This window comes from Melospiza melodia, chromosome 6 (assembly GCF_035770615.1).
Source record: "Melospiza melodia melodia isolate bMelMel2 chromosome 6, bMelMel2.pri, whole genome shotgun sequence".
NCBI classification, from domain to species: domain Eukaryota; kingdom Metazoa; phylum Chordata; class Aves; order Passeriformes; family Passerellidae; genus Melospiza; species Melospiza melodia.
Genome location: NC_086199.1, coordinates 26,578,219 through 26,601,905, shown reverse-complemented (window position 1 = coordinate 26,601,905; position 23,687 = coordinate 26,578,219). Strand labels below are relative to the sequence as shown.

The 23,687-nt window shown below is 36.4% G+C and overlaps 1 long non-coding RNA gene across 3 annotated transcripts in view; it reads right to left on the bottom strand.

The window, feature by feature from the left end:
- LOC134420329 (uncharacterized) overlaps positions 1–23,687 on the bottom strand; it is a 48,321-nt gene that overhangs the window by 204 nt on the left and 24,430 nt on the right. Inside the window, exons 4-5 of one of the 3 annotated variants that reach the window (XR_010028306.1) lie at positions 3,374–3,441; positions 1,714–1,821 (exon numbers count right to left, since the gene is read on the bottom strand). This is a non-coding gene — a long non-coding RNA (uncharacterized LOC134420329). Of the gene's footprint in view, positions 1–1,713; positions 1,822–3,373; positions 3,455–23,687 lie in introns of those variants that run through there. The other 2 variants (XR_010028305.1, XR_010028307.1) reach the window with 2 other exon arrangements.

The following is a 23,687-nucleotide window of genomic DNA, read 5'->3' as shown; positions in this document are numbered from 1 at the left end:
GTGAAAGAGAATACCATTCTTGATACACTTCATTTACAGAATTAAAAAAAATCAGACTTAGAAAGAACTTCTATTGAACATCAACCATATATTCCAAATATTTTCTTTTTTTTTTCCTGGGGAGATAAGTAGTACTGAAAATAATATGCCCTTAGGCAAGGTGGTATGTCAATTTCTCCTACAGGCGATGGTGCATATATACGTGAATTTCTGCTCTGTAGCTCTTGAATAAAAAACCTGATCATAGAATTCACTTTGGAGGCCATGTGTTTTGTTGTTTCTTCATAAGGAAGTGGACCAAATTTGGGCTGAGGCACATCTGCCTCTAACAAGCTTTAAAAAGAAATTTTAGCATGCAGATTTTAAATAATACACAATGGCAGACAAAAAAAAATTATAAAAGGAAATGAAAACAAAAAAGCAATCATTCTATAAACCCTAGTAGTACCTGCCACTAGTTTGATCAAGAATATTCCAACTTGAGTAGCATTATTATACTTCTATTTACTGATCATTATTTATCCTGACACACTGATGTTAGATAAATCTCTGCAGGTTTTGCTTTACTCACCTCAAAATAGGGCTTTTCAAAGTGCTGAAAAGGTTATGGAAATGCCATTTCAGTGGTTGAGATGGTTGCGTGAATCAAAAACCCCTGACATCATAGTTCTCTTGGGTTGCTGTCTGTGCCAGCTGAGCTCATCAGTGCTGCTTTTGGCCATATTTTGTGGAGGCAAAGCCTTTAAAGAACTTTTCATGCACATAGACCTCCATTTTCCACTATTAATATGACTACTAAAGAAAGCTTCCTCTGTAAGGAGTTTGCCTTAAATGACAATATAAATGTTTCTCATACTTTCTGCTGGTCATTGTATATATTCCTGTACCTTATCCCCTGCTCCTCAAGCTGAACATTTCTCCACTCATACCTTTTCTTCTTGCACAGCTCAGAAATTAAATGAAGTGTTTTCAACTTAAGTTTGTAATAGACAGTTAAAGGTAATGCTTTAAAAAATGGGCAAATGGTACCAGAGCCGTAGTGGCTTGGAGTGAAGAGAAAGTGGCTGGCAGGAGGAATTCTAAGGGCTTCAGTGCTTTAAAAATGGAATTTCCTTTGCAATAGCAAGCAGTATTATTTTATTTCTGGAGAGTGGAGGAATTAGCTAAGTTAAAAGATGAAGTTAGAATTGTGTAACTCAGTAATTTTAGAGTACAAATATTACTGGAGATGCAGGATGCTGAAGCTGTGCCAAGTAGACTGGAGGGAGGATTCAGATCAGCAAATGTCATGCTGGCTGATAAAAGAAAAAGAAGAGAGAAGCAGAGGAGGAGGTGGAGCTTCAAGGATGGCTGATGGGAGCTAGCTTTGGTTAAAGTATTTGTAGAATAATAGGAGCATACACTGTTTTGAAAGAGATTTATCTCTATTGCTAGACTTGTTATTGAAAGTGTAAAGTGATACTATGCATGAATACTCATTTTTTTGAATCTGCCGTTCAGTTATGCCAAGCATATCAATCAGGTGTACCATTGTCAGTTAATTAACATTTGATTGCATTAAACACAGGGTGTTGAAGAGGAGATTTCTTCTCAGAGAGGGAGGGGTATCTGTGTGATTTCTTTGGAGGGGGAGGGATGTGTTCTTAGTAATTATTGTCAGCTGTGAGAAAAGTCAAATTGTAACTTGTTAGTACATATTTTTGTGCCACTCACCACTCTTTATGGCCAAAGTAAGATTGGAAGACAAAGGCAGCAAGTGCATCAGCAGATTAGTCCTCAGCCATATAATATACTGCATCTGGAAAGGTAAATGTTGTCTGTCTAGAAGTAAAATATGTGAGAAGGAAAGGGAAAGGAAAGGATGGAGGGAGAGTGAGAAGGAAGGTTGAGTTATGCCTGTAGTATATAACTATTTGATAGCATTTTGTAACATAATAGACTTGATAGCATTTAAAATAATGAATGATTTGGTTAAGAAAAATCTGTCTTTCTTCTTCTCCTAGCCACATAATAACAAGTCACTCATGGAAATGGACTGATAGTGAATTCAGACATGATGAAAGGAGATACTATACTCCTTCACATGATATAGAATTAATCTATGGAATTTCATTTTGTCATTAAATTTTTGAGTTGAATAACCTAGTGAGATTGTAAGGGAGTGTAAATATAGAATGGGCAGTGTGCCAAAAAGAGGAGGTTAGTCCAAATGAATGACAGTGGAGAGCAAACTTAATTCTCCATGATGAAATCTGTTGTCTGCTGAAAGGACAGGGGAAATTTCCCAAATTCAATGCAAAAATGTCTAAAGCAAGATGGAAAATTTCTGTCTTTCTCTGATGCAATCAAAAATGAGCCAATGACACACTCAAGGCACATACAAAATGCATAGAAAATGTCTGGGTATCTTTTCCTTACTCATCATTCCACTGTTGAAAATGAAGATGTGGTGTCAGAACCAAATTATTTTAATTCCTTGACAAACCATTGTGTTGCAGCATAAAAACTTACCTCAAATATGATTTTGTGGATAATTATAACCAGTTTTTCATATGTTGCACTTAACATACACATGTTTAGTTAGATGGAGTTGACTGTGATAAATTATATTTCAATAAAGGAAACACTCATATTTCAGGCCAGTTGGGTAAGAATATTTCAGAATACCCCTTCTTTAATCACATACTTTGATGGAGGAATGCTCATGAGCATGTCAGTCCAACTCAATTCTTTTCACAGGGACTGACATCTTAAACTGCTCTACACAATGAATCACCTTGTCAAATAAAGTGCAAAATGGAAAACTGTTTTCAAACTCATCTGATATAATGACATTTACAACAACATGTTTGAGGTGATACACCAATAATAATAATTATATTTGTCTTAGACGTTCATGGTGCTTTGAAAGTTTTATGCAATAATATGCTTTTTTTTTCCATTTAAGACAATTCTGTACCAGGGCTTTTACTTCCTGAGTCTTTAAATGAGCCCAGAGAGAAATTAAGTTTTGCATGCAACTGGAATTCTTAATTAAAAAAAATTCTTAGAAAAAAACCTGTATAGTTTCAACAGCAAGCCAACTTATATATCCTCACACAAAGATTCAAGTGGTTCTTTTAGAATATGGTATACACTAAAATTAAATTTTTATGTTTTTTCAATCATGATCAAGAGCACTTTTCTTTACTGATTCTTACCATGACAGTAAACACACTGAGGAAATATAACTCAAAGTATGTCTTAAGCTTCATAAAATTAAAATGATGATATGATGAAAGTTGATGTTAATTTTAGAAATCTACATTCTAATAATTACTTTTTATTGTATACTGATGAAGTTTATGCAAAGACAAAAAATTTTGGAACTTACCTCTGTCACTCTTGCACTGCCAGAACAATGTTTTTGGTTTGCCCTGTCTCACCTTCGGCAACTGGCACCTGTGAACAGAGGCTGAGATTTCATCAAAACAGATCTGCAGCTGAACCCTGGCTTCTGTGAACAGGAGCTGAGATTTCATCCAGCTCTTCTAAAAAGAAGTTTGACATGACATTTTTAGAGGTATTAGAACTGCAGTTATTTAGTGTCTGCAACAAACACATAGATCTGGTGCTGTGGAAAAATGGGCCTCTAGGGAAAATCTTGACTTTCAGCACTGAATTTGTGTGTTGCACTGGAAAACAAAGGCTTAAAAATGTGAGAGAAACTTCCCAGACACCCTGGTGAATGGCAGCTGACAGTCTTTAATAGGAAAGAATGAAATCACAGATCAGTTCTTTGGAAAGTAGAATTTTATAAGTGATGTATGTAAGCCAGCACATGGAGTAGAGTGATTTGCTGTGGCTTCTGCACAACAAAGAAAAATATTTCTCAAGGTAGGTGTGGGCTACTAAAAGAACTATTGCAATGTCTACAATTATATACTTTAATCTAAAAACTACCCAGTAAATATATCTTTACAACACTATTTGCTGAAACATTAGTTTGGATAAAAATGTCCTTATCTTATGCTTCATTACCAATGAGACAACATGCCAAAACATTCAAATTAACATCTCATTTGAGTAAATTTCCCCAGTCCTTCTTTTGTGACCATATTGTTATTTTTGCCTTGCACTAGTGGTAAGAATATAATAGTTTTTGGGAGAATATCTGTTTGTTATTAAAAGGTAAAAACAAACAACTCCCAAAACTTCCTCTGTACTCCTTCTCTCACATAAACAAATTGTTTCTCATCAGCCAAATTTTAAAAAGAAGCAAACCTTCATAGTATAAAGTTCTTCCATTTATCCCCATCCCCTTTTAAAGACAGGTCTGAAGTCCATAAGTATAATTTCATTGTGACAATCTTAGTGAACAGAAGCCAAGCTGTTCCTGCACAAGGATCCCTAAATAGTGGTTCTGGAAAAGGAGCTCTTGCTGTTTCATGTACTAGTATTGCCTACACCATGAAGCAGGCTACAGACTCTCATGATTTGTTTTGCATATTAGGAAAATCTGTTCTCAACACAGAGAGCATGGTTAGAGTGAAAGGGGGAAAAGGGGAAAAGGTCATTGAGGATTCCTTCTTTTACAGTGTTGGAAAGTGGAAGCTGTACAGTGAGGTCTTCTATACACTAGGGCACAGCAGTATATAAATCAATAAGTGGTGACACAAGTTACAATATGGGAAACTGGATGAGACTAAGATACAGTGGCTTAGAAAGGCAGTATTGTTATGATGTAAAACACACCACAGTGGCCTCTTAATAGCCAGTCTTTATGCAAGATAGTTTTCCATTACATAGGTGAAAACCAGAAACAACTAATATGAACTCATGAACATGCTAATGAAGTGGGATGAATCTGCCTAAAGAATCAGGTGGTCAGCACCTGTTTGAAGTGTGGCAAATGACTGAAATAAGTGTTGAGGTGGCTTTGCTTAGTACAAATCTTTGTCTGCTTTAAAAAGGCATAGTGATTTCCTCATGCTATAGTGGTTTCATTCAGACTATACTTCATCTTCTGTCAATACTTTTGGCTAAGTAGCATTCTAGCATTTTTAGAATGGTAAGCTTGCTATGGTGTTGCATATTACTTACTATTATCATTATCTCATTCTAGACATGGAAATCTGTTTCAAGGTTCAGTTAGAAATAGAAGGTTTAAAACAATTTATTTAATAATTAAATCTTTACTTTCTACTGTTGCAAATATTTTGGGAAAAGGAAATATAAATTCCTGTATTCTAAAGAAATTTATCAATTATACAATACATTAACTAGTCGTATATTTTAATTTGCATTGTAATTCAAATGGCTTGGCTGATCACTACTGCCAACACTAGATTTTGCAGAATTTAGATAATTTTCACAATTCAAGCTGCTAAATGCACAGTGTAATAACACAGGACAAATTGCCCTTTAGTACTGGCTAATGACAGAGACCAAGTTTATGTGTAGCATACCATGTGTATTAGAATATAAACATGAAAAAAAGAAACAATTACAGGAAAAGATCTTTAAGTGTATCTTTCCAATAATTCTCCTACATTAGATGATAGTCTAGTGCCTTGATTTAAATTCCTGGCCATTTGTGCAAGACTAAGCTTTTAATATTTTTTAAGACAAAAATGAAATAGTTATTGCACTATTAACTTGTTTTAAAACCTAAGAGTTAAGAGTATTTATATAAGACATTTCTGAAAGGCTTAGTTTTTATTGGTGTAAAACCAGAAACTTTAATGTATTTTTATATTTAATACTCTCTGTGTATTTCTAGTGCTTGTATATAACCTCTGAGCAGCTGAATAATTTAGTAATTCCAAAAAGTGCTCTTACTTTTCCTGTCCCAATCACTACTGGTCTCTTTGCTCTCACTAGGGCTAGACAAGCCCATATTTTTGCAGAGAACAAAAAACTCTTCTTGCCCTCCCTTTTGAAAGGCACAGAAAGCTGACCATAAATACAAGGAAGAAAGTCTAAAGGAAAGTGTGTCTCAGTGTGGGGCTCCACAGCAACAGTAGAAGGGACACAGTCTTTGCTTACACTGCAGCAACCTTGAATTTCCTTAAAATCAGTCTAATAAGGCCAATATCCATGTTCTAAGGCTGCCCAGAGGAAAAGGTTTGCCAGACTATAGTCTTTGTGGAAAAGTTCTTCCTTGACCTTTTTTGCCACTGTATGTCTAGGACAGCACAGGGAGGTCAAAAGTGCACTAGTTGTTAGAACCAAAGATGAAGCTTAACCAGACACTGAGAGCAATGATTGTCAAACGGCTCCATTTGCAAGACAAGAAGTGTATCCTTAGCAGAGCAAGAGGGATGAAAGAGATTATTTTCTAGGGGTCACATTTGTTCTTCTTTTTTGACCTCTCTCAAGTTTGCAAAAGAGGCAGTGAGAGTTTTCTATAGCAAAGAGGTGCAACAAAGAGAATGGGACTGTGCTTTCCTCATCTCTTCTCTGCTAGTCTTCCAGCCTCAGCTATGCCTCTCTTTCTTTTTTTATAAGAGCCAGTGAAAGCTTAATAATTGAATACAGAAATTAAAAGGACAATTTCAGGTGCCTGTAATTTTATATTTGGAAGCCCTTCTTAGACCCTGGATCTGAATTTGGGGTAGGGTTTACAGTCATTGTTCCCTTCTTTTACTGCCTCCCCTGTTTCTGTCTTTAGTACCAGTATGGCCGTCGCACCTAGGAGCCTTACCCATGGGTATGTGAGATTCTAGAAAGGACCAAACTGTTTCTGGTTTTCATTTTGAGCTGCCCTCTGTTTTTTATTGACTATTGCTTGAAATGAACTAACTTAATTTCTGGTTCTCGTAAACAATTTCATTCTCGGTGCTGGAACATTGCAGGGGACTGGCAGGTTGCAAAGCCATGCATATTCCTGCCTTGGCTGGAATTCAAATACAAGGTACAAATACAAAATGTTGCATGAAGACAGACCCTTAATAGGTACTCAGAGTTCTGAAGACACTAACGTGGTAGAAAGCAATTTTTAGAAGTACCTTAGCTGAGTTTAAACTGCTTTCATTCCTCTTAGAACCAGGCAAAACATATCCAAAAATTATTCTAATTCTAGAATGTTAAGGTTTTGAACTTGAAATAATAAATAAAGTTTTGACTTAACACTGAAGTCTTCAGGTTATCATATATTGATAAGATGAATTATTTGTCAATCAAAATGATATGCCTTTTTTAATAATTATTAAGCATGAAACTCATTGCTTCTCAGCTCTTTGATAAAACATCAAGATGGTGGATATATGAAGCAGTTATTATAAGGCACAGTATGAAGTAGTTGCAGATTTTTGTACTTCTGCACTGTGACCTGAAATTCAAGTTTGACCTCATTTTTAAAGATCAAGGAGAGGGGGAAGTGAAGTTCTAAGCAGAGGTGACTGCGAAATATGTTCCAAAGCAATTGTCTGGAAATACAGGATAAAACTCCCAAAGTTACCACAAAAATGAGCTATTAATTTTCAAATACTCCCATCTTGACAGAGTGGTTAACAATCAAGATATCACTTGATAGACTTCCCCGTAGTGGGAAGCTCAGGCTATGGTCAAGCACTTCACAGCTATGCAAAAATAGTTTTTAAAAATGTGGCAAGTCAAATAATATCTAAGGCTAAGAAAAGAGAAGAAATTCTGACAGTAATGGGCTACACTGTTTACGTTCAGATGGGATTTCATGTACCTTTGGAAAGCTCTCTATCATAGGAATGGATTCTGTGATTATTTTTCTTATGACTTTAACTTATGCTTTACTGTCAGTCATCAATGTTTGTTTTACACGTGGAAAAGTTCTGTTTAAACATTCCCTCAAACTACTTGGCTAAACTTGCTATCCATTGGGTGCCTCAGAGGATAAATTATTGAAATCTAAGCAGACAAATACCTTGTGCTTATTCCCATGGCTAACACAGAATTTTGCAGTTAGAATGAGCTTTAAGCCAAATTTTTATTCAATGGCAAACTTTGCCTGCCTTATAAAGTAAACAGGTTCAAGTTGCCTCTCAAGTTTGGGAGGAGCCCTCAAGAATCTCTGAATGTGGGAAGGATAGGCTGGTTGTCCCTGTGAGCCTACTGAGCAGCTTTTCAAAGGTGCTTTTCATAACTAAAACTCAAGCAGGCAACTTCCAGGTTGCAAGGATAACCTAGGAATTAAGAAGATCTTTAGAGGTATTGCATCTTGTTCTTGAATTTATTCACATCAGATAATGTTCTTCTGAAGAGAGTAAAGCATTATCTGTAATGGGACAAAGCTGTCACTACTTTATTCCATTTCTGGTCTTGTTCAAAACATTGTTTTTGTGATAATTAGGAACTTTTTGATTTATTTTCTATGAACAAGAATCTCTATCAACAAGTTACTAATGATGTCTCAGTCTTTTAATTGCAACGTTTCCTTAATTCTATTAATCCTTGCCTTGTCTAAAAATTGTGCCCTACTTCTTCCTGTCAACAGCAACTATTCATCTCACTGTTTACAATTTCTGTTAAAAGCTCTGAAGATATAGCATTTGTTATCAAGACTGACTAAAGAGCCTTTTTCCCCCTCTTCTTAGATAGGTATCTTCTAAGAAGTTTTAGAACTTCACAGTACACGACTAATGTCATAAAACACCTTAAAAAATACCCTCTTGTTTCACTTCAAGGAAACAGGGGGAAAAAACCCAGAAATTCATCCATTCTTACAAAAACAAGATCTGAATAGAGACATGCCCATGTTGTGCTGCTCTAGACATGTTGGCTCCCTCCACATTCTCTGCAGCTCTAAAAGAAAGAACATCATGATCTAGTGCAAAATAACTGAATGTAGGTCTCAAAACTGGGGATCTTAATCCATATTTGAGTCTTGAAACATGAGAGTTGTTTTTCAGAAATTCTGATCACCCCTATTTAAATGACAGATTTCAATTTAGGTCATGTAGATTGAATTTAGGCTCCCAAATTTGAAACACCTAATTTAGGCACCCCAAAGTCATTAAATCTGATGATCTGAATGCTTTTCAGAGCTCTTAGAAAACTTTTAATTATCAAGGCCTACATTAAATATAACTGTCACAGATAATATGGCTTGTGGCTCTACTGCCTCAGTTCTCTTTCACTCTCTCTTTCTGTGTTTTTGAAACTAAAGATCATCCTTCATAGTAGCAATGGAGTTTTAAGCAAAATTCAACGTATAGCTCAATACTACTGTAATACAAACTGGCTGTGATATGGACCATGCTTCCAGCAATGAGTACAAAATCCTATACTTAGTCCACTTTTTTCTTCTATTAAATCTTCTGCAAAACACATTTTTAAGAGCAGCATGACCTAGCTCATTGTGCTCAGCATGTTTTACAAACTCAGCAGAGATGTGGAGAACACATACAAAAACCATGCATCTGCCTTGACAATAAATCAGAAATAATCAAGACTATCACATCACAGAGTTTGACCTCTGAAATAGCATTATAGATGTATATCATGGACCAAGCCAGGATATGTTGTAGAAATATCTGAGTGACAAATAGCAATGATTCATTTAACAGCAAAAAAGTTATGCAAAATGTACCAAACCTAATGAAGATCCTGCAATTATTTCCTTGTGCTTGCTAAATCTTTCAAGATCCAGATGCTCTTCCAATAATTAATTGCATAACTTACCACGCTTCTCTGATTTAACTTTTAATTATTTCCTTTGGAGAAAGGAAGTACTCAAGTTGGTTTGGGTTTTTAGGTGCAACAGTAGTTTTTTATACACAGAGGTTACATCTTACATTAGCTTTCTAATTACACATTACTCTCTAAAAAGTAATTAATTTCACAAAATTAAATATAATTGGTTACTCTGCTCCCAGGAGTTACTGTTGTTGGAACGAATGTCTTGCAGTGGGATAACAGTAAATATGTTGCCCAAGAAATATAGACTTCATGCAAAGAATCAATTATATGCTTGGTATTTATTATAAAACACTACAACAAAAGTAAAAGCATAATGACACGAGGAGTGCAACTATAAGGCCAGCTTGTTCTGAGCTATAATAATGATATATGATACCATAGATAATATCCTGACTGCATATAAACAAAGACATTGATACTAACAATTGGTCTATATGGTCTATATTTACAGGAAGGAATCAGAAAACAGAAAGAATGTGCATTGTCCTCACAAGCACCAGTGCCATTCAAATTTCTAAGTCAGCACTTGATACTGGGTGATGTTAATTGCTGTAGTTAGAATATGCTTGGAGTTAACTTGAGTGTCCAAGGTATTTTTGTTTCAAATTCCCTAGGAGCTGAAAGTTCAGCTTTAAAATCCAGAGGGAAATATCTGCTTTCATTGAACTCTTAATGAAAAAGACTGAGGATTTAAACCCGTGTCTTTTGTACTACATCAAGTCCAACAGGTGTCTTAACTGATGCAGAGCTACGTTCACAGTCTTTGTCCTTGTGAATATTTCATAATTCAATAGACAGGACTAACAAGGATTTCCTTTCCAAAATCCTTGCAGTTTTGTGGTTGCAACATGAGCCAAACAGTTGAAAATGAAGATTCAAGTCTCCTGAGGCAGAGTAATTTAAACTATTTTCCGTATTTGAGGAGTGCTCTTATCACAAAGATATTGTAGATAGGACAGTATTTTCTTTTGAAGGAAGACCAATCATCCCAAAAGTTCTCAAGTCTTTTGGGTAATAAAATGATTTCCTAACACATCATAAATCCTCTTCAGTTTACAAGGATGGTGTATAAAACTCTCCCTTATTTTGAAAGACTTGATTCGAAAGGTATTTGTACAGTTATATAGCCAGGCTATTAGCTGGAAATATTGCCATATTTTCTTCAAAATTACAAATGCATTAGTTTCATGGTTTTTCTTTCTATTTCTTCACCAAAGTTGCATATTTTATCCAGATTATATAAATTATTTTTGGTGGACAGGTAAAACAAGTTACAGTTTCTTTTTCTAGTAATACGGTGGGGAGTTTCATTTCAGATTGTCTGTTTTGGTATGTTGCTTGTTTATTTTAATTGGTATGTTCCTTGTTAATTTTAATCACTTGTTCTGACAATGTCAAGAGAATAGAATCTATCTGGAATATCCAAGAAGACTTTGTAAAAGATTTAAAAATTGCTTTGAAGTTCTTATTCAGAGCACAAGTTCATGTGCAATGGTACACTGTCACAGTGTCCAAAAAGCCACTGCAAATGGAATGCTCTTGCAGCTTAATGAAACAAGCAGAGTTTATAATCTTATTAAGTTGATGGCCTGCCTATATATAAAAGCTTCTCATGGAATTTGTATATAAATTCGATATTCCCAGTACCAGAAGAATATTTACTTTGCTGCAGTTAGGCCTCTTTAACAGAAAGAGGAATAAAGCACAAAAATTGGCATTGGGGAATGAATTCATGAGCAGTTGTACTGAATCTATATGAGGTGAGCAACCGACAGAACAGCTATAAACAACACTCAGTAATAAGAAGAGAGTTTTACGTTAATGTTTCTTGGCCTGCTTTTGAGGAAGGCTATGTCAACAATCTTAATGGCAGATTTAGTCTCTGCCCCTGTAAATCACTCTGGCTGTAAATAAGAATCTGTCTATGTGGACGTCTTCACTGAATTCGGGACCACTAAGTGTTGTATTTTTGCTGGAAAGATTAGGAGTCAGTTCAAACTGTAAATCTGAATAAATTTGGGTACTAATCAGGCAGTTCTAACACCAGCAAAACTCTCACTGACTTGAAGGGAGTTTTGTACGTGGAGAGAACAGGATTAGCCCCTCACATAGTTATTTTCTCAGATAAAATATTAGTGGAATGATACACAACGCATTTTTTTTCTGGATTTAACATTATTTGTTCGAAATAGTTTTCTCCTTTTTGGCATTTGCACATGCATGTAAACTCATTGTGTTATTCTATACATCTGAAGTCCACTGACTTAAGGATTTTTTTCTCCCTTTAAATCTATGTAATAGAGTTCAAAATGGCTCCTTATCTCTCTTGATATTATTTCCCAGATATTTTTATCATGCTATTAATTTATCATTAATGAGAATAACCCACAACAGAACAGCTGTGACACAGCTACTTCTGAGAACTGCAGGCTGATGGTGCCTTAAATTCACTTAGTGGGAATCTACACAGAATCTGTAAATGTAAATAGTGCATCTGTAAATGACAGATGTAGCTCCACTTCCTGGCTGGTGCCTTACCAAAGTCAATGAAACAAATGAAAAGAACTGGTATCTTCCTTGTCAATCTAAATCAACAAAGCCCTTTTCTAGACAGAAAATTAAAGCTGTGATGGAAAATGTCTGATACTGCAGGTTAACAGCGACAATATTAGAGAGACTCATGTGGGTAGAGACTTAGCTAACTGAACTAATATCACAGGAAAGAAGAGATTTGAACTCCAGCAATAATATTTATTTCATAAATACATGAGTACCATGTATTTTATTCAAGTGTAGGAAGAAGAGAGTAACCATTGCAGAGGTCTCCAATGTGAATGACAGTTTTTCTCTGAAAACAGTCAATCCAGTCAGTGAATTGGACAAGTAGTAATGGGCAAAATTGGACAATTATTACTAATTCTGCTATGTAGCTCAATAGAAGATTTCAACCTCTAAAGTACCTTTCAAAAGTACTACTTTACCATGCACACAGAGGATTTGATTCATAGCATGCTTTGAGAAGGGTAGGCTAATTGGAAATCTGTAAAAGTTAGTAAAAGGTTTTTAATGTTTTAAGTGTGCACTGGCTCCTTTACACCATGCCGTATGTCTATAGACATGCTCAAAGCATGACTACCACATGAAAAACTAACAGAAAACTTTAGTCAGTGCACCAAAGACCAATGCTTATCTTACTGTATCAAAGATAAAATAAGAGAAAAAAAATTTAAAATATTGCTTTATCTGTACACAATGAAGAATAACTTCCCTGTAATTCCCTCCTCCAATATGACATTTTATACCTCTACGAAAAGTGCTTATAATAAATGTCTGTTTCCTTTCAAAGCTTCCTGAAAATTTTAGTTGGAGTATCTCTAGTTTCAAAGGAGTAAAATTATTACTTTGTATTCTGAGGGGAGGCCCAAAAAGAATACCTGAACTTTGCATCATCTTGCTGCAACACATGCAATCAATGCCTATCATTGAATAAGCTTTATTCAATTTCATCATGTTGTCTGCTCACTCTGTAATACCATTAATTCTACAGAGCATTTTTTTTCTTTCATGTGGAAAAATAATTATATCATGCAAATATTGTTCTTCTGGTGCTAGGCACTTTATATTTCTGCTGGATTTTCAAGAGAAGGAGTGTAAACATGAGCAACAATTATTGAATGTATTTCCTTGCGTTAACATTACTTAAATTAGTCCGTTTCAAATGCTTTGAACAAGAAGTCAGACTAACTCATGTCAGATCCCTATTTTTACATGGCCTAGAAAATGCTATTTGCTTAAGGTTTTTGTGAGGAAACTGTAGCTAAAAAAGCCAACCCTGAGTTTGGTTTCAAATATTTATTGATCACTTTTTGGTTGTGGCAAGAATATTGTGCTCTTGATGGCATTCTTGATGGCAATGGATTAATAGCATCTGCACAGCATATTTCTTCCTGCAATTAATTCTCATAGATGGGTATTATGGCAGTTACCTCCCCAAGAATTACTGGACCAGTACTCTGTGTAGACATATAGCTTTGTGTTAGCCTTTCTGCTCCTTCCCATCTTTCTGAAATCTGAGTCAACATGTGATGAGGAATGTCTTGTCTGCACAGGGTTGCAGGGCAATTCTGAAAAAATAATGTAAAGGAAGTTCTTTCTGTACCTGTTTCTCTCATATCTCGGAGAGAACTCTTGTGTCATTCACATGTAGCTGAGCCTTTCACATAAATGAGAAAGTGATGGAAGAAAGAGACATAAGGAAAAGGTGTGAAGGAGAGACACAAAGGTTACAAGTGGTCAGAATTAATGTACATGTGAGGATTTACATTTTATATATCACTTGGACTCATTTCCTTTCAGTCTTAGAATCACCCTCTGAACTCAGATCCAAAGGCATTTTATTATAGACATCAGTACTACTTCCGCATGAAAACATCAAAATTTAATGCAATGCTCTTGATAGGCAATTTAGAAATTGAGACATACCATTCTATGTCTTAAACAGGTTTCTAATTAATTACAGTACTAGACTAGTTGGAATTTCATCATACTATAGAGTAGAATCTAAATGAAATCTCAATTAAACCAATTTTACACCAAATCCATCAACTTCCACATTTTAAATATAAGGAGAAATATATGACAAAGAAAAAAAGGGACTCAAAAGAATGCTAACATAAGGAAGGTAAAACATGAGGTTGCAATAGCATAAATAATTTTCTACAATCACTGCCCTATGACAGACTCTTGGTGACATCAAAATGCACCAAACCTGCAGCTAGTAGTGTTTATATTACAATGAGATATAGTTCGGGGATGTGATATCACACTCGCATCACTTAGGGAGTTGTTTATCTTTATGGATATGAATGTGGGATTTGTACCACAGATTCCTATGCTGCCACTTACCCACTTCCTGGTCAAAAATTAGCTGCCATATCTCTCCCAGTTGCTGACCATTTTCTTGCAGAAGTTCGCCTACAACTTTTATAGCCGTAATTTGCTGCAGAACATTCATATTTAAGATGATTTATACTAATACAACCATTTTCATTTGGATTCAAAGCATGTTTTTGAGCAGTAGATCACAATATTTCCACTTTCCAGACTTCGCTTCACATTGCAAGTGATGTGAAAGCACACAGCCTGCACTGCTCTCAGGTAAAACATTTTTTAACTTATGGCCCAATGGCCTAATGTATAGGAGCACTATCACACAGCTCTGATGTACAGCACCAAACTAAAGCAAGTTTGAAAGAATCATTTTCCCATCCTTTAGGTGGATATACATTAGAAAATTCATGGTATGGGTGCTGGATCTTCAGCATCAGATGTTTCCCTCTAGAGATCTGACTTAGGCTGTGTTTATATGATGAAGTGGTGCAGCCAAAAGAAGCAGATTTATAGAGGCAAACAATTCAAAACAGAGAGAAGAAACTTCCAATTTATATGATATTTTGGTGTTTCATTTGACTTCTACTGAAGTAATGCCAGTCTCCCCGCTGATGAGAGCTGATTCTCTGTGTCTAATGAGCTGTAATTAAAAATAGCAAACACTCTCCTCTCCCTCCTCCAAAATATGCCTGTTGCTCATCTGAAAGCTTTCTCTTCTCAATTTGGTAATTATCCCTACTGTATTTCATGATTACTTTTTTCCTCCAAGGAGCAGTGCCAAAAATTAGGAGGGTGTACCAGTCTCAGTAACAAGGTATTCACAGGCCTCTCAATCTGCTTTGTAATTTCTAAAGGACAGTTGTCTTTACCTGCCTGGCAGCCACACATAAGATACATGAGGTGAGCTTAGAGCTGGAGCTCTGCCCAGAGGAATGAGAACTCAAGATCAGAGTCCTGCTATTTCACATAGTGTGAACATGAAAAAAAAATCTGGGACTTGTGTCCTGAGCAAGAGCATCTGCTGATGGTGGGGGAGTCAGCCAAACTGACTGTCAGAAAACCATTTATTTTTTCTCACAGTCTGATAGTTAAATTACTTGTAAAGAGAACTCTACTCACATCTAGAGGAACCATGTTCTACAATAATTTGTTGCTTTCCTAAAGGCTTATTATTTTAATGCCTCCTATATACTTTGACATTTTCTACCTTCAAAGAAGGAAAGAAATGGGCCACCCTAGGAGGACTAGTCTGCCATTTACAAGAAGTAACCTTCTCAGTGGGTTAAGTTTAGAACTCGTTTGTGCTCTGTGATTCCAGAGCTTGAGTTCAGTCACTCCTGAGGTTGCCCATGCAGTTGGGACTGATGTTTTTAAGAGAGCTTTAATGCTCAGAAAGCCTATTAGAAACAGACTGCTTTCAATCTTCTGTGGTTTTACCTTTTGTTTTTCATTTTTTTTTGTTTGTTTGTTCTGAAGATTCACAATCATTCTTTGCCACTTCAGGATTTTTTGACTGAAATTTATTCACCAAGGTTTCTTGAGTTTATTTCAGTTATTCCTTCATCTAATATAGCAGGTGTCTTACTTCCTTATTTTTTAACAATATAAAAGAATCTACAACTCCTTAAATGGATGTGTATTTCCTCATTATATTAATAGTAGCGCTGTGTATAAAATAAGAGATTAAATAATTTAAAATTTTTTACTTGGAAGAAAGAAACAAAGCTGGAAAGCAGCTTCTTTTCTTTTCTCTTTCTTTTTTTTCTTTTTTCCTTTTTTTTTTCAATATAACACAAGCATGGTGTAAAAACATCACACCTTCTTCATCAGTAAGGTCAAATTTTGCAATGGAAACCCACCAAAGAAACCTGAAACTACAGTCTTAATTCAGAGAAAGTTCTCTTTGAATCCTCTGAAAATTTTAGCTGAGGAATGATTTTAGGATGTAATGAATAAGACCAAAATGAAGACTTAAAATTTGCAAGTTGAGAAGAAGCCTATGATGCCAAAATGTCACTTTTATCAAAACATATTAGTACACTTGGTACTGAAAATAAAAAAATCTGAGCGTGAGGTTCAGGAGGCAGCCTTGTGAATCCATGATGAATGATGGAATAAGACTTTAGCAAGAATCAACGTGTTGCTGTGGAAATTGAAAATGGAAAGAACTTAAAGGGGAGAAAAAACCCAAACCCAAAACTCAGAGAAGACAGAAAGCATTTCAACCCAGTGATGTAATTTAGCAAAACAAACTTGTCTCTGTAATACCAAGGATAAAGCCAGTCTAACAGACAAGGTATTTTACCCTGTGTGTTCACCAAGAGTATTTTCAGATATGTTACAGCTCCTTTCCTGATCTGCCTTCACATGGAAACCAAGTTGCCTGGTGGGGCAGATCCAGGCTTGATCTCACCCTGGCACAGAGGTGAGCTATATATCCATTGAGAAATGTCAGCTCAGTGCTGTTCCTGAGCTGTCTGGATGCACCATTTGCACTCCTGTTTACTTTAGAAGGAGCAATGTTGAGCAAAGTGCTGGTCATAGATGAAAAGAGAAATTAAAATGATGCCTTAAAACTGTATAAGGTACAGTAAAAACAATTTTAAGATAATTTCTTCAAAGGAAGTAGAGGAAAAAGGGCATAAAAATTAAGGCAGACAGGCACAGTAAAATTTATATTGGGAAAGACTGAAAAACAGAAAAAGAGATACTTGGAATATGTGAGCACTTCTGAGCTGCTTGTTTAAGATGACTGACACTCTAGCAGTACCAAAAGAGTAAAGTTATGAAATTGTATAATTTCCACATTTATATATTTTAATTCCTGATAAAGTAAGACGTACATGACTGTGGGGAGGGGAGGGGAGGGGAGGGGAGGGGAGGGGAAGGGAGGGGAGGGGAGGGGAGGGGAGGGGAGGGGAGGGGAGGGGAGGGGAGGGATTTCAGCTTTCAAAAGTGTTCAGAACTTGAAGAGTGACTACTTTATGTGCCATGGAGAGGAGGAGCAGGGCCACTAAACATTTGTATGACTAAATAGTCATACAAAATACTCACTGTGAGTGTAAAACTAGTAAAATTTAATGGTTGAACATGATTTTGGTTTCTGGCAGAGTAACTGATGCCCTTATTTGATAAGGTAAGAAAGTCTGTAAGAAACTGTCTGGAGGAACATGACATGAAGTTTATAGTGCTGGCTGTACTACATTTGGATTCTGATAAAACATTAAGCTCTATTTACTACTAGGTTTTATAAAATTCAGATTATTTTGATTTGGAAGATAGTTATCACTTGATATGACAACCTGGATGATTGTATACACAAGGTATTGATATAAAGCATCACAGTCAATGGCAGAGAGAAACCTACATTACCATAGAAATCTGTACTACACAAGACCTTTTTTACTTCATTCAGAACCCCAGAAACTCAATAAATAAAGCTAAGAATTTTCATAAACTATGCTGAATTGGGGGGAGCAAAAATTTCTTGTTAGCAACAGAGAAATAATAGCAGAGGAAATCTAGAAAAACTAGATTTGTGAATAGAAGGTAATCAAGTCATATTTCATTACAAAAAAGAAATGAAAGCACAGTTAAGACAATATTCCTAAATGACCTAAATCGAAGAAAAAGACCTAAAATGGTTCTTTCAGTAGGACAGTAAGTTATGGTGAGAGCAAGCTAGATACGAAGGTACTGTTCAGTAGGGTACAAAAGAAGGAGCAGAGCAAATATGGCCTCTTTGTGCATGTCTATCGTATCAGGAAGCCAGGAGGCAACATCCTTATAAAATATCCAATTCAAAGCTCACTGAAGCAAATGGAAGGGCTCCAGCCTCGTCAATAGACTTGGATCAGGCCCTAGGCATGTCTGTGTGAAGTCACTTGGAACATTTCATTCCCTTTTTAGGCACAACCATTACCACAAAGACGCTGAGGAACTAAAGGAAGGCCAGAAAACTCTACTACCACAAGCACAGAGACTGGAAAGACTGAATTCAGGGTGGAATGATTTAAATGAGCACACAGGAAGCTTGGATTTGTACCATTGAATATTGTCTTGTTCTGCATTTGTACTTTATTTTCCTTAAGGAAAAGTTTATTATACCCAGTAAATGAGCAGTAAAACATCTTGATAAATAATATTTTTAGATCCCTTAAATTTCAATTTTTTTTACTGTTTCATTTACAACAATCAAGTATAGTTTTAACATGGTTTTAATTCATATCCAATTTTACTAAAGACAGAAAGAAGTGATTCTTTTTAGTTACTATGTCCAAGATTTTATAAATAATCCAATTCATTTCCCCTAGCTATTATTCATAGACTAGAAGAAGAAAAAAAGTTTTCCTGCTGTTTAAAAATTTCAATCAGTTTTACAGTTTTGAAAGAAGTAGATAATGAACTGAACCTGTTAGCAAAACAGAAATTAAGGAAATGTTTTCTCTGAATCTATATGCAGGGTTGCCACCAGAAGGTGGTTTAGCTTTCCAACAAGCTCTGGCTTTAGGTACATGGCTACTGGCTTTCAGCAAGTTCAAAAGGCTTTCTTTCTGTCTTTTGAACTTCCACAGTAGAGAAATACTGTATGTTTAAAATTATAAACTACCTTCAATTAAAAAAAAATGAGGTTTTAAGAGGCTTTCCTCAGAGAGAATCAAAGAACATGATGAGCTGAAAGGAACCCACAAGAATCACCAAGTCCTACTCCTGGCCCTGCCCAGGACACCCCAAGACTCACACCCTGTGCCTGAGAGCACTGTTCAAACACTTCTTGAACTCTCACAGGCTGGTGCTGTGACCCTTCCCTGGGACCCTGTTCCAGTGCCCAACCCCCTCTGGGGGAAGAAACTTTTCCTAATATGCAACATAAACCTCTCCTGACTCAGCTCCATGCACTTTCCTTGAGGGTCACAGCATTATGGAGAATGGTCAAGGTCACTTGGTCTGCTCAGCCTGGAAAGGAGGAGATTGAAGGGAGACCTCATTTGGGTCGTGAGGGGAAGCAGAGGGGCAGGTACTGATCTCTTCACTCTTGTGACCAGGGACAAGACTTGAGGAAACTGCACGAAGCTGAGCCAGGACAGGTTTAGGTTGGATACCAGGAAAAGGTTCTTCACCCAGACCATAACTGAGCACTGGAACAGGTTACACAAGGAACAGCACTAAGCCTGTCTCTATTCAAGAAGCGTTTGGACAATGCTCACATGCACATGACGTGATTCTTGGAGTGTCCTCTGCAAGGCCAGGAGTTGAACTTGATGATCTTGATGAGTGCCTTCCAACACAGAGCATTCAATAATTCTATGGTTCTGTGATGAAGGAGAGTACCAAAGAATTACTGTGAGGATAAACCACCTTACAGCTACTGCTGCTCTGCCACCTGTTCCCAAGAAGTCATGCCAGAAGGCCTTTCAAAGTGAGCCTCTGCACCATTTCAAAATATACACTCACCCCAGGAAAGCTTTCTTCAGCATGGTTTGCATGAGGAGCTACTTACAAACCATAACAATCTTGCTGGTATTTCATTTGACAGTAACGACAAACTTCTGATCTAGACACAGCACTTTTTTTTAGACATTATATCTATAATTAGCTTTTCATGAGAGAGTGAAATTTACTCAAGAGCTAAGGACCTGAGCCAGCCTCAGTGAACCAGTTTACTGTCTGATGAACTCCAAAAGAGAGATTAAAAGCTTTTGTTTTTAATGGCCACTGACCTGCTGTCTTTAGCAGTACTGGGTGAAATTATATTTCATTAAGTCTTGAGCATGCCTTTATTGTGAGGAGAAATATTGTGCAAGGTGACAGAGAATGAAGAGATGGACTTGGGATTTAATGTTTATGTTGCTCCTGTTGAAAATATTAAATTTAAGTGTCAGCTGTTATATAAGCAGCATTTTATCTATGCTGGACTTTTGAGTAGCTGGTTTCATCTTGGCCTCCAGGATGTCTTGTCAGAAGGGCATGTAGCCACATAGGCTGTAGTCTTTCCCAAAATTACTCAACATTTGAGTCTTTGTGTTTCAGAGTATTAACGAGATTACAGGTCATAATCTGTGAAAGCTCCCCTGCCACTGCTCTGCTAGACTCCATTCCAGATGAAATCTCTTCAAATAAATCCTGGATCACAATGATGCTGCTTTGTATGTCTACAGCCAAAAAGATGAGAGCAGAAAGGAGGGGAGGAAGGGAAAAAAATTGTATGTATATATAAAAAGGCATTTCTTTCAAGGGTAAAGACCTAAATTAATGAAGTTCTTCATTTATCATCTGCGGAATTTTAAAGTATCCATTCTTGTATGAGAGGCAATATTTTCAGTAAAGTAATTAATCTAGTGATCTCTCTTCCATTTGAATCTCCTTAATTCCTTATGTCCTTTTCTGTGGATTCACAATGTGAACATACCTAGGCAGGCATCCGTTAGTTATGGCAATTTAGAGCAATTACTTAATTAACTATGATATATGGTTTTGTATTACATGGGACGTATTAGACTTGTTTTCTTTTAAGAGAGAAAAGAAAGGCTAGGTGCAGACAATACACATGAAAGGAATTAATTTAATTTGTTGCACTGCATTAGGCCATTTACTGTTTACTATTCAAGACAGTTAGGGATCCAGCTACCTGTTCTAAATCCTTCATGAAATGAATTCTTGATCCACTTCTTCCCTCCATGGCAAAGATGTTACAAGTGCACAAGACAGAGTAGGCTACACTTGCAGTCAGGAATGTAATTAAAGTAAAATGTTTTGAAGCCTCTTCTGTAGTATGACTCCCCACACTATATGACTACTCCATCCTGGAATCATTGCTGTGAGAAGGTAAATTTTACATTTTTTTACATTTTACATCACTGGTCCCGTTATCAGAAGGACAAATTTCTACAGTGAAGAAGGACGGAATAAACAGCTTTTTCAGGATTACTCAAGGGTTCTGTGGAACAAATATTACCTGAGAACTTTTCATCTTAAGTACTACCTTAGTGTATCTAAAATCTAGACATTACCATTCAAAGAAATGGAAGAAAATAAGAAATCAGCTGGCAGTTTTATCTGGACTCCTACAGGTAAGAGCAAGGGTTTAACATTAAATCCATTGCAATATTTGTAAATAATAGAGGTGTTGGTCTCATGCTCAGAAATGATATTTCAATCTCACTGGTTTTTCTTCAGTGGCTTTTTAAAGCTGAAACCATTTTGGAAAACAAGACTCAAGAGCCTAAGTCTCCTGTGACCTTGAAAAAATCTGCTCTATACAAGATGAAGAAAGACTAAAAATTCTTTTTGCTACTTGTTAAAGGAAAAATAGCGGCTTTGCTTAGATGTCGTGCTCACATAAAAAAAGTCCAAAATTCATTATCTAATCCAGCAATATCTCCACTGTGATGGAGTTCCTGATCAAAAGTTACACCAGGAAGAACTCAACAGTAAGTCCAATAGTACACCGAGTATTTTATAGGAAATCTTAGCAAGGTCACAAGCATCAGATCTGGGTTTCGTTTGTCTCCTGCATCTAGGGTGTTCCAGATGTTAGAAAAGAAAGTTAAGGTTTTTTAGATTTGTTGATTTTGGCTGAGTTTTGGTTATTTGGGGGTTGGGGAGGTGGGGTGGGTTTCCCCCCATAGTTACTAGGTTTTTTTGGGGAAAAGGCTCCATAGGAACCATCATGCAGGGCAAGGAACAGCCATTTTCAAAATGGATCTTAGCTCTAGGTTTTCAGATTTAGCAGATATTTTACTTATTCCGTTTATGGTCTAACGACAGTTGATTATAAAAATTATTAGTTCTAGCTACTGACTACATAGTTATGCTGTATTAAACCCAAACTGGCTTATATGAAGAATGGGGATCTTCAGCACCTCTAGGAAACAAGTCCTGAATGCCAGGATAACCAGCTTTGGTAAGGCATCAGAATTTAGAGAAAAACATTGACTGCTGGGATTGTATACCAGGAAAAGTACTGTTCTGTGTGATGCTTTTGATACTGTTTCCTCAGGCTCCAGTTTTGACTACCCAACTGAATGGTACCCAACAGTCTCAGAACAGCAAGCCTTACTCTTAAATGATAAAGGTGGTAGTACTAGCAGTAGTACTACCAGAAGTAATACCCCAGACTGCTCACTCTTTAGGAGAAAAATGCATATTGATGCTTTGTAAGCTAAAATCAGCTTTTACTCTATCTTGTTGACTGTTTTTCAGACTTTGAAAAGAAAGTTTTTAATGTGAGATGCCATTACTGAGACTGCTAGTGGGCTGATGTTTCTCCTATTGTCTTGTAAGGAACACTGCAGAGTTAACATAACTCCCATTAGTTTGAGAGTCTCCCAAGAAAGTAATTGTAGTTTACATAAAGGAGGGTACCTAAAATGTCATTGACATTCTAACATGAATTCTCGTTGAATGTGTCTAGCTGGAGGAAAAAAAAAAAAGATATTTGTCTGAGGTGGAAATGAGAATGACAGTGACCACTGTTTCTAATAAAAAATCACCCAAGGAAACTCAAAAGAAAAAGAACAACAAATTAGATAACCTGAAATCCAGAGGCTTGAGAAGAACATTCCATTTCTCAGAGCAGGCAGGAGCCATGGAGGGCCACCCACAAGGGTTCGGCTGCTTACCTTGTTAAACGTTGCCTGGTTTCACCTGACATGATCTGTAAGCCTGTAAAGCAGTCACACTTCAAGTGCCTTTCATCTGCACTTCAAATCCTTTTTCTTTTGAGATATTCTTCACTAACAGGATTTCCCACTTTGGAAGGCAAGACTCTTTCAAAAGGTTTTAAAATGTCTCAAAAACACAACAAAAATGAACAAAATAAATACAGGTAGAAACAAAACCACTTTGGCACGGCCCTAGAAGGCAATGTTAAGTACAAAGAGCTTTACTTCCAGCTTTACTGAACAGTTTTATTACCTTACATGATTTTTAACTTTAGTATTGCTTAAAATATTGTTTTTCCTGTAATATATACTTTCACAACAAATTACATGACAGAGAAAATGTGTTTGAAAGTGTCCTTGCATCCTTACCATTTGCATTTTCAACTGCCCATGTGGGTCGTACACATATCACAAGGCTTGTTGCCAAGGCATTCAGCTACAACACAAAATGTTTTCAAGTTCAAAGCTTGTATCATT